This window comes from Oryctolagus cuniculus, chromosome 15 (assembly GCF_051225735.1).
Source record: "Oryctolagus cuniculus isolate XC-2025 breed Fujian yellow rabbit chromosome 15, ASM5122573v1, whole genome shotgun sequence".
NCBI lineage: Eukaryota > Metazoa > Chordata > Mammalia > Lagomorpha > Leporidae > Oryctolagus > Oryctolagus cuniculus.
Genome location: NC_142881.1, coordinates 17,895,773 through 17,910,459, shown reverse-complemented (window position 1 = coordinate 17,910,459; position 14,687 = coordinate 17,895,773). Strand labels below are relative to the sequence as shown.

The 14,687-nt window shown below is 45.9% G+C and overlaps 1 protein-coding gene across 2 annotated transcripts in view; it reads right to left on the bottom strand.

Annotated features, from left to right (window-relative positions):
- Window positions 1–14,687, bottom strand: part of GPAM (glycerol-3-phosphate acyltransferase, mitochondrial) — a 138,088-nt gene that overhangs the window by 61,860 nt on the left and 61,541 nt on the right. Inside the window, exons 4-5 of one of the 2 annotated variants that reach the window (XM_089313988.1) lie at window positions 3,344–3,465; window positions 318–407 (exon numbers count right to left, since the gene is read on the bottom strand). The gene's annotated coding sequence lies outside the window, so the exon portion shown is untranslated. Of the gene's footprint in view, window positions 1–317; window positions 548–3,343; window positions 3,466–14,687 lie in introns of those variants that run through there. The other variant, XM_008270504.5, reaches the window with a different exon arrangement.

Sequence of the window (14,687 nt, the reverse complement as noted above, 5' to 3'; positions counted from 1 at the left end):
GGCTCTGAGGCATGGTGAAGGATTACGTGCAGGCCAAGAGTAGCTAGACCTTGGGGAAGACTCCCTGGGGAGCAAAGGCATGCAGATGTGAATATTGCATCTCAGATGTGCTGGCACCTCTTTCCAGATGCAAACCATTCATGCCAAGACCCTTGGCGTGAATTCTAAGATTCCAAGTTCTTCAGCTTCCTCTGCTGTGTTTGCCTCTCGTGCATTGCACTTTGCATCCGCAACACATCCCATCCCACTCCCATCCATTCTACCCCTATGTCATGACAGCCTAGAAAATTACATCCCCTACCAAAACGTTCAAATACCTGGACCGGTGACTCTGTGGTGTTCGTCGGAGTATTTCCAATCAGTTGATCAGCAGAGCTGTCTGAGACACTGCAGAAGGTGGCCCCAGGCTGTGGATGAATAAAAAACCAGGTCGGACTCCGCTGGGTTCCTGTTTGTATGGCCAGAGGCCTAAGGACTTTGGGTGCTCAGCAAAAACCTCAGAAAAAGTCCCCGGGGAAGCATCCAGCTCTCCCAGTGCAGTTTTGCAACACCCCAGGAGGAGGAAGGCTCTTTAATCAAATAATAACCAGCCAGAGATAAGGCCTGGTAGGCTGAGCTTGGCCAGCCAATCACATGCTTGCTGCCGACCACAAGGACAGGCAGGCCCAGGCTTCTGGAGTGAGTTTCAGGGCTTGTTATAATTTAATGATGCAGTGGGTGGTGTCTTCTCGGCTTTGCCAAGTGGGGGTTTTCTAACTGGGGAGTGAAGCTCTGAGCTCAATAACCTCATGCGCTGTGGAGGTGCCTGGTGCAAGGCTGCAGCTGAGCACCCTGAGTCGTCATATGGAGCCCTAGGCTCCTAGTTCTTGCAGGTATCAGAGAAGAGAGGCTGGAATGGACTGAGCAGACCTGGGGTCACTGTCAGGAGTGTATTTGACACGAGATGTGCAGCTCCAGGATGGAGCCCCTGCGGCCGTTGTGGACACCCTGGTGACTGCTCTCACACATCGGATACGATTCCCATGCTTTTGCTATCAGACCGCTGTCAGTAGTGACCCAGGGTTTTTCTAATGTTCTCCAGTCGCCCTCCACTCCCAAAGTTACCATTGCTTTTGTAGGCTAGAAGAGGCACTGCAAAGGGGGAGGGGCTTAGCAAGCCTGGGGGTGAATAATGGCCCTGTGTCGCTGGACACATCTGTGGTTCCTTTCCTAGCTGAATTGCTGCAAAGACTAGAAGCAGAGGAACTTGCCCAGCTCCCTGTCGGGCTCATACAGGCCCTGAGGAGTTGCGAACAATTCTTAAATGATATTGACCTATTAGAGCTCAACATTGAAGGAATGCTTTTGTTATGTGAATAACCATTATTTAGCAAAGATTTGTTTTGCATCGACTCTATTGAAAACTGTGCTAACCCCTGGGAGCTAGCAGGGCTCCCTACCCTCAAGAAAGATGGTGTCGCATGGAGAAAGGAGGGAATCAAAGAGGTCCTTAGAACCAGTGGCAGGCTCCAGGAAGGGACTTGTCACGAGGGGATGGGCTGTCCAAAGGGAACAAGGGACAAACCCTCAGAGGAGGACGGGAAGCATCCCTATGCCAGGGGGTAGAATACAGCCAAACTGTTCCCTGGGGAGCTCCCTGTAGGACCCTACTGGCAAGAAAAAGTCACCCGTGTAATCCTCCCACAACCCCAGGCAAGAGGAAGATGCCGTTTTTATTGCCGTTTCAAAGGTGAGGTTTGGAGAATCAGAAAGTTTGAGTAGCTTATGCAAAGCTACCCAGTCAGGAACCAAAGCCAGTGCTGTGTTTGTCCTGCTCCAGCTCTTCATTGTTCCGCACATTCAGTCTTGGCTTCCGGGGCAGGCGGGAGGGCGGGCGGGGGTGGGGGTGGGGGTTGGAGAAGAGTGAAAAAGGAGGTTTTATCATTATTTATGGAAAAAATGAATGACAATTAAGCCAACAAATAGTTATTGTTGGGTTGCTTTTTTTTTTTTTTGGAACAATTTTGGTTAACACCCAGAAAGATGGAATAGATACCCGATTCCCAAGCACAGGCTAGATCAGCTTGCTTCCTTCCTAATAGCTAACTGAGGGCAGTGCTGCTGCAGATGCCTGGTTGTTCAGGTGAGAGGAAGGGGATCTTTCGGTGGGGGCAGTACAGGGTGAGGATAGCACCATACATAGAAAGGGGGTACACAAGGGATTAGAGAAGATGAAAGTCAGAAGTTATAGGGAAAGATGGCTGTTCAGAACAGAAGCAGCAGAGAAAACAGAACATGGGGAGGGTTCCAGTGGATGACCGGCCTCATTCCCAGCTTGACCCGTGGGGAGAATGTATCATCTGGGTGCTTGAGATCACCTGATCCACAGTCTAAGCAGATGTGAAGGGTGGGATGGTGTGGGACAGCGAGTGTGCTGAGAGTGAGAGTGCACCCAGACTCTCGTCACCTGTCTGGTCTCCAGCCTTAACCAAAGTCCACCGCCCTGGCAAAGCCCCAGAGAGAGGAGCCATCCCAGCTAGCAGGAGGGAAGGCTCTCCATGGGGAGAGAGTGCCAGGTGAGCACAGGCGAGCACAGGCCTGACCACAGGTCACCTGAGACAGAGATTCCAATGCAAAGTGTAAGAGGAAGAATGATGGCATGGACTAGGAGCGGTGAGAGCGCTCAGATCCGGGAAGTGGATTCACTGCACCAAGATCAGACTGCCTCCGTTTATTTTCCATTTTATCCAGTTGGGCCCATGATTTGCAAAATTCAGTAGACAGAATTCAGAAAAATTTGGTCAGAAAAGCTCTCTATGGGCAGGCAGTAGTCTCAGACCAGCTCCAAGGCACATGGTTTCCTGGACTGGCTACAAGATCCACTCGTGGGAAATTAAAGGGCCTCGAAGTCTGCTCCTTCCTCAAGTACCAGGGAGGCTGGGGCATCGGAGCGCAGAGCGAGGCGGGCAGCTACCAGTGGTTCCGTCTGGGGAGAGGAAGCAACACTGACTGGCACCCATTATCTCCTCACAAACACCACCCCAGCATAAGGAAGAGTCACACTATGGAAGGAGGAGTGCTCAGAGAGGTGGACTGCCTCGGAGAAGTTGAGCTCAGTTTGGTGGAGCTGGGACTTGAACCTTAAGGCCATCTGACTCCAAGGCCCATGACCTTCCCCTTATTTCTGCTGCTACTCACAGAGAGGTCTTAGATTCCTTCTTTTGTGTGATTTTTCTAGCACCACCAGCATCATTTGTGTGCGTGTGTGCTAATACATGACATACACATCTACATCCATACTCATACAGATGTCAGTCTGTGCACACGTAGTCATATATGTGTCTCTTTGCTTTTAGTCACATACCTTCTGTTGCCTCCAGAGAGGGGGATCAGTGGCTTTAATTTAATTTCTGTGAGGCTGTGTTGAAGTCTGTGCTTGGAAACTTGCCTTCTGATGGTCTTCCTGTTGTACATCAGCCCCTGCACCTGCACGGAGAAATCAGTCCCTTTGACCAGGAAAATAACCATACTGCAAACAGCTTTGGAATTCCTCTTCTTGGGATGGTTCTTTCATCCAAGAATCTTTGTCTAAACTTGGGCTAATGTGGGTATCCAACAATTATATCATTAAAGTACATGTAATGACAAAAAAAAAAAAAAAAAAAACAAAACCTCTTTGATTTGAGCTTAAACTACACTGAGGACAGATCTTGCACACATAAACACACACATTTTTTAATCACATGGGGAAACTGTCTAATATATGACAGAGGCAAAACTATCTTAGCACCTGTCAGCTAATGTAAATGAGAAAAATGGGTCAGAGGCAATCAGTGGGGAATGGAGGGGCCTGGGTGATGTGAGGATTATACACCTCATCTCAGGGCTTCTGCCAACTCCAGACAAAGAAAGCTATGGAAAATGGAGGCCTAGGGTCGTGGGATCTTTTTAACTTTAAGGGAGGCTGGAACAGTGGATTTTAAGATGAAATTTCTAACATTTTTTTAACTGGCAACTGTTTAAGTAAATTAAATGCTGTTCAAATCTAAAAGCCTACACAGATTTGCAAGACAAATTCAGCCTGTGGACTGCCGATTTTTACCTCTAATGTGGACAACATCTGCAACCGCATACTTGTACTTGCCAACCCTTGCATGGTGACCAAAGGTTCTACAGAGGCAGAGAGTCAGTCCTGGAGGCTTGTGGATGTGTCTGTCTTGCTCCCCCTGGTCAGGAGCCATCAAGGTGTGGTCAGAGGGCCCCTGCACCAGGAGTCTCCAGATGCTTAATAAACACACAGACCCCGAGACACCTTCCTGGAACTCCAGGGACAGAACCCAGGAATCTTCACGTAAACAAAATCCATCTCATTCTGCTGCTAAAATTTGAGAATCACTGGCTCTACATTCCAAAGAGCCTTGAATGTTAAGATCAAGCCTTGAGTGTGTCTTGAAAGGTCTGTGAAGCTACCAATGATGACCTGATTTAACTGATGGTTTTAAATGATGGCTCTCGTTATCACTGTATCCACCAGAACAGAGAGTCTCAGCACGTGGTCTAGGCCCCACCTGTGTCAGAATTGCTTTAAAAAAAAAAAAGGATTAATTTATTTATTTGAAAGGCGGGGGGGGGGGGGGGTGGAGAGAGAGAGAGAGAGAAAGAGAAATCTTCCATTTGCTGGTTCATTCCCCAAATGGCCACAATGGCCAGAGCTGGACAAATCTGAAGGCAGGAACTTCCTTCTGGTTCTCCCACGTGAGTGCAGGGGCCCAAGTATTAGGGCCATCTTCTGCTGCTTTCCCAGGTGCATTAGCAGGGAGCCAGATAGGAAGAGGAGCAGCTGGGACTCAAACCAGTGCCCACCACAGAACCAGCCCTGAGGGTTGCTTTGATATCCTGTTTAAGTGTGGATTTCTAGGCCCTTATGATTCACAATTTCTCAAGTATATCATCATCATAATAGAAAGCATGACTTGAACTAAATATATAAGGTATAGCTAATAATGCTACAAAATAGATACTGTTATGTCCATTTTACAGATAAGAAAATGAGACTTGGGAAAGTGAAATGTGTGATAACAGTATTGCAAATATGACTTAAAAGAAAAACAGCAAACTTATGTTTTAGACTTATGCACAATCTTCCAAAAGTTCACAGAGAACATTTATTATGAAAAAAATTAGCATGGGTTTCAAAATAATTTTGCACCAAAATAAACCTACCTTTTGATTTCATTTTCCAATGATGTTTTTGAAGTACCATGACAAAGAGGTCATATGTGAAGGCAAATGACATCCAGAGGGGGTTTGCCCCCAAATTATATAAGAGGTAGGATATGAGTGAGGTTAAAGATGAAACAAAATTTGCCACACTTTAATAACTGCCGAAGCTGGGTGATGGGTATGGTTGGAGTGCACTACATGATTCCCTAGTGTATAGTTTTCATACTTTCCTATAGGTAAATGTGTTCTATTGTTTCATTATAAAAGGAAAGAAAAGACTTCCTTCCTGCTACTGCACCGTGTGTTACACAGCTTGGCAAATAGATGGTTGCTTAAATGAATGGTTTTGTCTTCTGCTTGTGCCTCAACTGAATATTATCAGGATTCTACTCATTAAGAGTTGCTCACAAGCGCACATATATTTCTATAAATGGCTTAAATGACTCATCAGTATCCATAGTCCCTTCAGTATCATATATTAGATTTTATGACCAGAGAGCCACATACCCAAGGCACCTGGCACTAAGCCTTATACATAATAGGCACTCAATGGATGCCAAATAGATGGAGGCAACCTGTGGGCATGGGGCAGGCTGCAATGGCACAGAACACCCTGCACAGTCCATTCAAATGCCAAGGGATAACGTCACAAACTTCCCTCTCAGGGTCCCTCTTGGAACCAATGGCATGCACTGTCCCAGCAAACCCCGAGTACTCCCTCTCCTTCCTCCCCACTTTAATTACCACCTCTGCTGTTATTTCAGGCATATTTGCTTGTTCAAGTACGCATGCTGGATCTCTCCAATTAGGCTTGCGTGGCTTGGGCTTGGAAAGATGTTCCTTGGATCTCTGGGGCCTCCGGGCCTTGTGTGGAGACTTGCCAAGGGCATGTGGCTGAACAGTGCATGCCATGGTGGCCGCAGGGAGGCAGTGCCAAGATTCCCCTCCAAGAGAACCTGCTGAGGGAGCCTCACTGGCCCCTCCCTGCCGCCCCTTTGATCCACTATGGTACTTCCCCCAGGCTGCTCCTGCACCATGTCTGAGTGCAATGAGGTGCAAGGGTTGGCCTTTGCCTGCCCCATGTGGCATTCCTCCAGCAGCCCAGCAGACACTTCCTTGGGGAGTCCCTGTAGTCTGAGGCTCCTCCCACCAATCCTTTCTTCATAGGACTGAAACCTGCACCGTGGTCCAAGGCCTGCCTACTTCTCCCCCCACCTTTATCCTTGACAAGCATCTCCCAGCATCTGTTTCTCAGAGGACCCATCCTGTTGACCACTTCAAGAATTTGAACTTCACCAAAAACCAGAATTTCCCTTATTACACTTGGAAATAGTTCTATGCTCCTCCTACTTTAGGTTTAAAGACTTGGTGGGAAAATCTTACCCTAAAGCAAATAAAAATCGTTTCTTCTGCACCTAATGAGAATGTTCTGCTGTGAAGTCCATGCTGCAGTGGAGTGATCTGGGGGCTTGGGGGACCAGTACAGCTGTGCCTGGCCGTGTGACCTCGGGCAAGGCACTCGTCATGGCTCCTCACCTTTGTTATTCCTTAAAATGAGGTGAATAAGATCCTTGCTCCTTCATGGAGATGCTGGATGCAATTTTTTTAATTGTCTAATTTGCCCTAAAACAGGGATAGCAAACTTTTCTCTACAGGTAAATATTTCAGACTTTGTGGGCCATATGTCTCTGTTGTACCAAGTCAACCCCACCATGGAGTGCAAAGGCCGCCAAAAACAACACATAAACAAGGAAGAGTAACCGACAAAACTTTATGTAAGCATGGTGGTGGCTGGGTTTGGTCCCTGAGCTGTAATTTGCTGACCTTTGCCCCTGAGTCATGGAATCTTGTGGAAGAAAGCGGGCATCGTAATTTTCCAAGCAACCATCTCCTTCCTCCTACATTCACGGCAGGCCTGACTAATCGATCAGGAAGCATCTTTCTGCAGAACTCAGAGGGGCTTCAGAATCCTTCTTAACACATGGTTACAGATGCAGCTGAGCTAACGTGTGTGGTGTGTCTATCATTTTCTCACAATCTTATTCAGTTCCCACAGCTTCCCACTGAGGCCAGTCATCCAGTGATAGTAAATATAGAAGTAGTTTACAATGTGCAAAGCATCTCTTCAATACAAAGTATGCTGTCTGGAGCTAAAACCCAATCCTTTCTATCACAATTTAAATAAGAAATCAAATCATTGTATACAAGGTCATGAAGATTTTTCTGCAGCAGGAACAATTGGATCCAATGTGCTTTTTTTCCCATCTTCTGGATGGGAGAGATTCATTCCTTGGGAGGTACACAAAGATGTCCACTCTGTTTTCCCACTGGCCCTGGGCTGGAGTTCAGAAGGCCATATCTGAATTTCCTCCTCTGCAGACCAACCCAGGTGCTGAGAGAGAGCTGCAAGCTGTAGTCAGCTCCATCCAACAGGTGTCTGTGCCCAGAGTGCACCACAGACGGGACACACAGTCCTCCTCTGGCCTCTCTTCCCCTTGGGTTGTGCTGTTGCTGCACTGTGGGAAGACATCCTTGACATTGCCTCTCGCTTCTCAACTTCTTCACCGGGGAGCTCAAAGCCTTCTGTAAAACAGACAAGTTCTCAGGACTGGACAAGGTGCTTCCCAGTTCCTAAGAAGCCAAGTTCCCTTCCAAATTATGAAAAGGTGACTGTTTGCCACGTGGGGGTCAACCATGCCCTTTGGAATCTGGTGACATGGGAGCTTCTCTGCAGGGAACTCATCTTCCACAGTCAGGGCGGGCACCCTTGAGTGAAGTCCTGGGAAGCCAAGGACCGAGCTCTCAGCTCCAGGGGCCGGAGCCACCTAGCCCAGTACCACTACCGAGCATTTCCTCCCCCTAGTTCCTCCTCCCACCTGTGCCAGCCATCCCTCCCGAGTTCACTGCCAGGATGCTCATGCAGGGAAACGGGATAAGAATGTCCTAGCGAGCTGTGGGTCAGGGGTACCTGAGGATGGATCCCCTGGCTTTGTGCTCCAACACAGAGCACAGTCACCGCCCTCCTCCACCAACAAAACCCTCCCCACCCTCTACTTATGAAGCGCCAACTCCCTCCCTGCTCCCCAACACCACCCAAGGTCTCTGTCCCCCAAACATCTTCATTTTCCCCCTCTCTGTGAAACTCCATGAATCACCCTGCACAACGACATAGAGTTCATTGTTAGTAGTTATCCCCGTATATTAGGATGCCAGCTTCTTAACGCAAGGTTTCTTTATTTGGTTCTCTACAGTGTGTCTGTTGTCTAGACGAATGCCTGGCACAGTGAGTATTAAGTCCATTGAATGAATGAACAAAGGAACTACAAGCAGCCATGTTTCTGAAGCCTGGTGCCGGCCGCACTCCCTCTGGGAGCTTACCCTGCCTGCTCTGAAGTGCATACTATTGCTCCTGTGATGCATCAACAAACTTGAACACCTACTATGTGCATGCCCCATGCTAGGCCCCGAGTTTATAGGGGAGACTAATCAAAGGCTTTCCCCTCAATTTGCTTGCAATGTAGTTTAGCACATAGAAAGACACCGGTTTGTGCTTCCAATTGCTTTCTGAAAACATCTGTTTTCTCTCCAAGGAGCAAGGAAATGCTGAAGAAGGGAGGAGGTGGACGCTGCCTGAGCACCTACTATGATCCCCATGCCTGACGTGTGCTCATCTATAAGCAGGTGCAAGACCCCCCTATACAAAGGGAAACCCAGCAGGGGGCAGAGCTGGGGGCTGGGGGAGGGGACAGGAGTTCAGGAGTTGGAATCCACGTGAGCCTGGACGTGTCACTCCCTCGCCCATGCGTTTCCTATCAGGAACAGGTGATTGGCAGCCAACATGGCCTCCAAGGCTTTTTATGTGCAAACATTTGTGACCTTTTCTACTACAAAGCACCCATCTCTTTCACCTGCTATGGACACTGCTGTGACAGCTCAGTGTAGAAAATGTGGTCTTTCCAAAAAGGGGTCCATTAAAACCCGAGCTTCTTAGGCAAAATAGCAGGATGCAGCCGCCCTGGAGACCCCAGTGGCTTCTCTGCTCTGTTCCTTTCAGCTTACCCCAGAGCGCTCCCTCTCCCGCTCCTCCCACCCCTGCTGTCCCTCCCCTCTGGGATCTCCCCATCCTGGAGCCCAGCCATTGGCTGTTCTGGTACTTCAGTTGCTCGGCTGGCTCACCTGATTAGCTGTGAAGTCCAAAGACCATTAGGGCCTCGCAGTCGCCAGGAAGCCTTGGCTTGTGGCCCTCGGGCCTCCCACAGGGTGAAAGCCAAGGTGGGCTTCTTGAGCAATATCTCCCTGATTGCCAGCCCCTCTGCTGGAGAAGACGGATTGGACAAGGCAAATGAAGATAGATGCTAAAGACACACATTGAAGCATTGGCTCTTAACCTGCAGCAGCAAATGGACAGGCAGAGGTCAAGGTTCCCGCCTCTACTCCCAACCATTGCCCAATTGCACACATGGAGAGTTGCATGCAAATTCCTGATGGCTTTTGGAACCACAAACATTCCAGATCAATTTGTTCTGAAGGTTCATTGGGCAACCACACTGCCTTCTTTCCTTTCCTCTTTGTCCGTCCTGCTGTGAGGCACCCTGCTGACCCACAAATGACTCAGGCAAGCAAGAACAGCAGCTCCTCAATTACAAAGGCCTGGGATGCACAAAGCATCATTCAGCTGATCGACCATATTCCATCTGCAACCACAAGACAACATGAGAGAGTCACAGCCTCCATATTAACCATTTCCAGGCCTTTCCAAACACAATCTTTCTTGCAAAAGTGTTCCCTCACCACCAGATGATGTTGCTGATAACAATTCATCAATAGATGACAAGAAGATAATTTTGTAAAGAATATGACAGTGTCATTTTGACAGGTCTACTTAGCATCTTGAAGAATAAGTAACATTGTATTTATCTGTAAAGATGTCTAAATCAACAGTCCCCAAAAGTCTTATACATCCAATAACCAAGAAACCAAAGAGTTAAAAAAAAAATCAAACCACTGATATTTATGAAGCATCTATCATTCATAGGGAACTTTGCTGTGGGTTGACAGACAGAAGTAGAAAACTCAGGCCTTGTCCTGGGGAAGGTATGTTGCATACTGTAATAGTTTGTTTTCTATTGCAGTAACAAAATACCTGAGGCTGGGACTTCATTTTTAAAAAGAATGAGGGCTGGGGCCGCGGCTCAATAGGCTAATCCTCCGCCTTGCGGTGCCGGCACACTGGGTTCTAGTCCTGGTCGGGGCGCTGGATTCTGTCCCAGTTACCCCTCTTCCAGGCCAGCTCTCTGCTGTGGCCCGGGAGTGCAGTGGAAGATGGCTCAAGTCCTTGGGCCCTGCGCCCGCATGGGAGACCAGGAGAGGAACCTGGCTCCTGGCTTCGGATCAGCGCGGTGCGCTGGCCGCAGCACACCGGCCACGGCAGCCATTGGAGGGTGAACCAACGGCAAAGGAAGACCTTTCTCTCTGTCTCTCTCTCTCACTGTCCACTCTGCCTGTCAAAAAATAAAAAAAAATAAAAATAAAATAAAAGAATGAGAAGGAGGAGGAGAAGAAGTTTGACTTACCTCCCAGTTTTGGAGGCTGCAAGCCCAAGATAGGGTGGTTCCATCTGTTTGGCCTCTTGGTTGTATCACAACATGGCAGAGAAATAGAACAAGAACCAGAAGAAAAAAAAAAAAGTGCCAGGGGTGTGAGGTGGGGGTGGGTGGGATCCCTTTATAATAAATCACTCTCTTAAGAACTCACTCAGCAAAATCATAAAGAATCCCCAACAGAAATGAAATCAGAATATGAAAGAGTTATCTGTACCCTCATATCTATTGCAGCTCAATTCACAATAGCTAAGATATGGAATCAACCCAAATGTCTGTCAATGGAAGACTGAATAAAGAAATTATAGGATATGTACACCATGGAATACTATATAGCAATAAAAAATGAAATCCTGTTGTTTGCAACAAAATGATTCAAACTGGAAAACATCATACTTAGTGAAAGAAGCTAGTCCAAGAAGGACGAATCCTATGTGTTCTCCCTGATCTGTGATAACTTATAGAGTACCTAAAAGGTATAGAAGTGAAATTGACACTTTGAGATGCGATGACTTTGAACAACCCTTGTCTCGACTGTTGAGGAACAGGTTTTTTTTTTTCATACCATTTGTTGAACTCTTTACTTAGTATAATCTCTTTTTTTGTTTGTTTGTTTTTTAATTTATTTTTTATTTAGTAAATACAAATTTCCAAAGTACAGTTAATGGATTACAATGGCTTCCCCCCCCATAATTTCCCTCCCACTCCCGCTCCCTCTCCCATTCCATTCACATCAAGATTCATTTTCAATTCTCTTTATATACAGAAGATCAATTCAGTATATATTAAGTAAAGATTTCATCAGTTTGCACCCACACAGAAACACAAAGTGTAAAACACTGTTTCAGTACTAGTTATAACATTACTTCACATTGGACAACACACTAAGGACAGATCCCACATGAGAAGTAAGTACACAGTGACTCCTGTTGTTGACTTAACAATTTGACACTCTTGTTTATGGCATCAGTAATCTCCCTAGGTGCTAGTCATGAGTTGCCAAGGCTATGGAAGCCTTTTGAGTTCACCGACTTCGATCTTATTCCGACAGGGTCATAGCAAAGTGGAAGTTCTCTCCTCCCTTCAGAGAAAGGTACCTCCTTCTTTGATGGCCCTGTTCTTTCCACTGGGATCTCACTCACAGAGATCTTCCATTTAGGTCTTCTTTTTTTTCCCCAGGGTGTCTTGGCTTTCCATGCCTAAAATACTCTCATGGGCTCTTCAGGCAGATCTGAATGCCTTAAGGGCTGATTCTGAGGCCAGAGTGCTATTTAGGACATCTGCCATTTTATGAGTCTGCTGTGTATCCCGCTTCCCATGATGGATCGTTCTCTCCCTTTTTGATTCTATCAGCTAGTATTAGCAGACACCAGTCTTGTTTGTGTGATCCCTTTGACTTTTAGACCTATCAGTGTGATCAATTATGAACTGAAATTGATCACTTGGACTAGTGAGATGGCATTGTTACATGCCACCTTGATGGGATTGTATTGGGATCCCCTGGCATGATTCTAACTCCACCTTTTAGGGCAAGTCTGATTGAGCATGTCCCTGAATATAACCCTACCATTCAACCCAGCCATCCCACTCCTTGGAATTTACCCAAAGGAAATGAAATTGGCAAACAAAAAAGCTGTCTGCACCTTAATGTGTATTGCAGCTCAATTCACAATAGCTAAGACCTGGAACCAACCCAAATGCCCATCAACAGTAGACTGGATAAAGAAATTATGGGACATGTACTCTATAGAATACTATACTGCAGTCAAAACCAATGAAATCCGGTCATTTGCAACAAAATGGAGGAATCTAGAAAACATCATGCTGAGTGAAATAAGCCAGTCCCAAATGGACAAATATCATATGTTCTCCCTGATTGGTGACAACTAACCGAGCAGCAAAAAGGAAACCTGTAGAAATGAAATGGACACTACGAGAAACAGTGACTTAATCAGCCCTTGTCATGACTGTTGATGTACAATGTAATACTTTAACCATTTTAGTATTTTCTCTGTGTTTTGTTCTAGTACTATTGGTTGAACTCTGTGATTAACCCACAATTATTCTTAGGTGTTTAAATTTTAACTGAAAAGTGATCCCTGTTAAATATAAGAGTGGGAATAAGTGAGGGAGGAGATGTGCAATTTGGGACTTAGTATAATCTTATATGTATAATGTTAATTGAAAATAGATCTTAGTAAAAAATAAGAATGGGAATAGGAGAGGGAGAAGGAAGAAGGGTGGGAAGGAGGGTATGGTGGGAAGAATCACTGTGTTTCTAAAGTTATATTTACAAAATGCATGACGTTTATATTCCTTAAATAAAAGGTTTCTGAGGAAAAAAAAAAAAAGAATCCCTTCGAAGGCAGCATCCCCAATGACATTACCTCACACTAAGCCCTGCCTTTTAGAAGGGTTCAATTTCACTGAGGATCAAGCCCCCAGCACATAAAACATTTTGGACAAAACCCACAACTAAACTCTAGCAGTCACTGAAGGGGGTTTGAGGACAGAAAAGTTGTATAACAGACGTAAAATAGGTCAGTGAAACCCAGCCAGACAGGACTCCCACTGAAATGAATATCTGGAACAAGAAGCTTGCTGTGGAAGGCTTATTACTGTCAGTATGCCTCCACTCCAAGTTCTGTTCTGGGTTGGCCCTTCGGCGGGGGGCAGGAGAGCCAAAGGGCAGACGTGAGTGAGGCTAGATTTGACAAAGCATCACAGATCTCAGCCCAGTCTGGAGCATATTGAGCCGCAAGTAACAGAACACCTGCAAACATGAGTAGCAGCTCATACAAGATGGGGTATACTTTTCTCACACATCAAGAATTCCAGAGGTAGACAGCTCGTGGCTGGAGGAGCTGTCATGAAATCACAAAGAAGTGTTAGCTATTTTTCTCTCACCCTGTCCCCTGTGGTAAGGGAGAAGGTGTTATAAACAGGTTTCCCCCAGCCAATAGCACCTGCTACATATTTATCGCATATTCATCAAGGAGTAGATGAACCTTACTTGACCTTGGTGGTCTCTTTGTAAGAGACTATTTCCCTGACCCCACTGGATATCCAACATAGCCCTATTTTGAGCTCTTCAAAGATAGACTTTTAAATATGTTTTTAAGAATAATTTTTAAGGAATAGGTGGGCATATAACTTGTAGTGACTGCCTGAGGGGTGACATGACAGGTATTTTTTATTTCCCATGCTATCTGGTTCTGCTTTGTTTTTTTAATTTTCTATCACCACAGAGTACTCTTTTGTAATCTGAAAGCAGAAAATGACCTGAAAAAGAATGTTCACAATTGTTTATGCTATATTGCCAAATACAAAAGCTGAGTTTCTAATTTTCACAAACATGCAGGAGAGGGGTGAATGCCTGAGAGTTGCCTTTGGATGTTGGAAATACAGGTCACTTTCGTCTTCTACTCTGCTGGTTGATATTTTCCAAATTGAGCACAGTAAATATATATATATATATGTGTGTGTGTATATGTATATATGTGTGTACATATGTTTATGTATATATGTGTGTGTGTATATATATATGTGTGTGTATATGTGTATATATATGTGTGTGTGCATATGAAACAAGAGCCATCATGGGTTAAGCAGACTTCCACCTGACCTGGAAGAAACAGAAGCTTTCAGCATAACTGAAAAACAGGCTTTGGGAATGAAAATCACAGCAAGAAAAAAAAAGAAGGAAAGAAAACACATTCTGCTGAGGAACAAGCGTTGTCTGTTACAACCAGAAAGGATACAGTCAGAGGCTTGCCTCCCTCCCGGCTTCCTTTCTTCCAAGGTCGTTTCTGCAGAGAAACATTAAACCCCCTTAACATTCTTCAGGGGATTCTGAAATCCAAGGCCCAGAGCCGGGAGATAGAG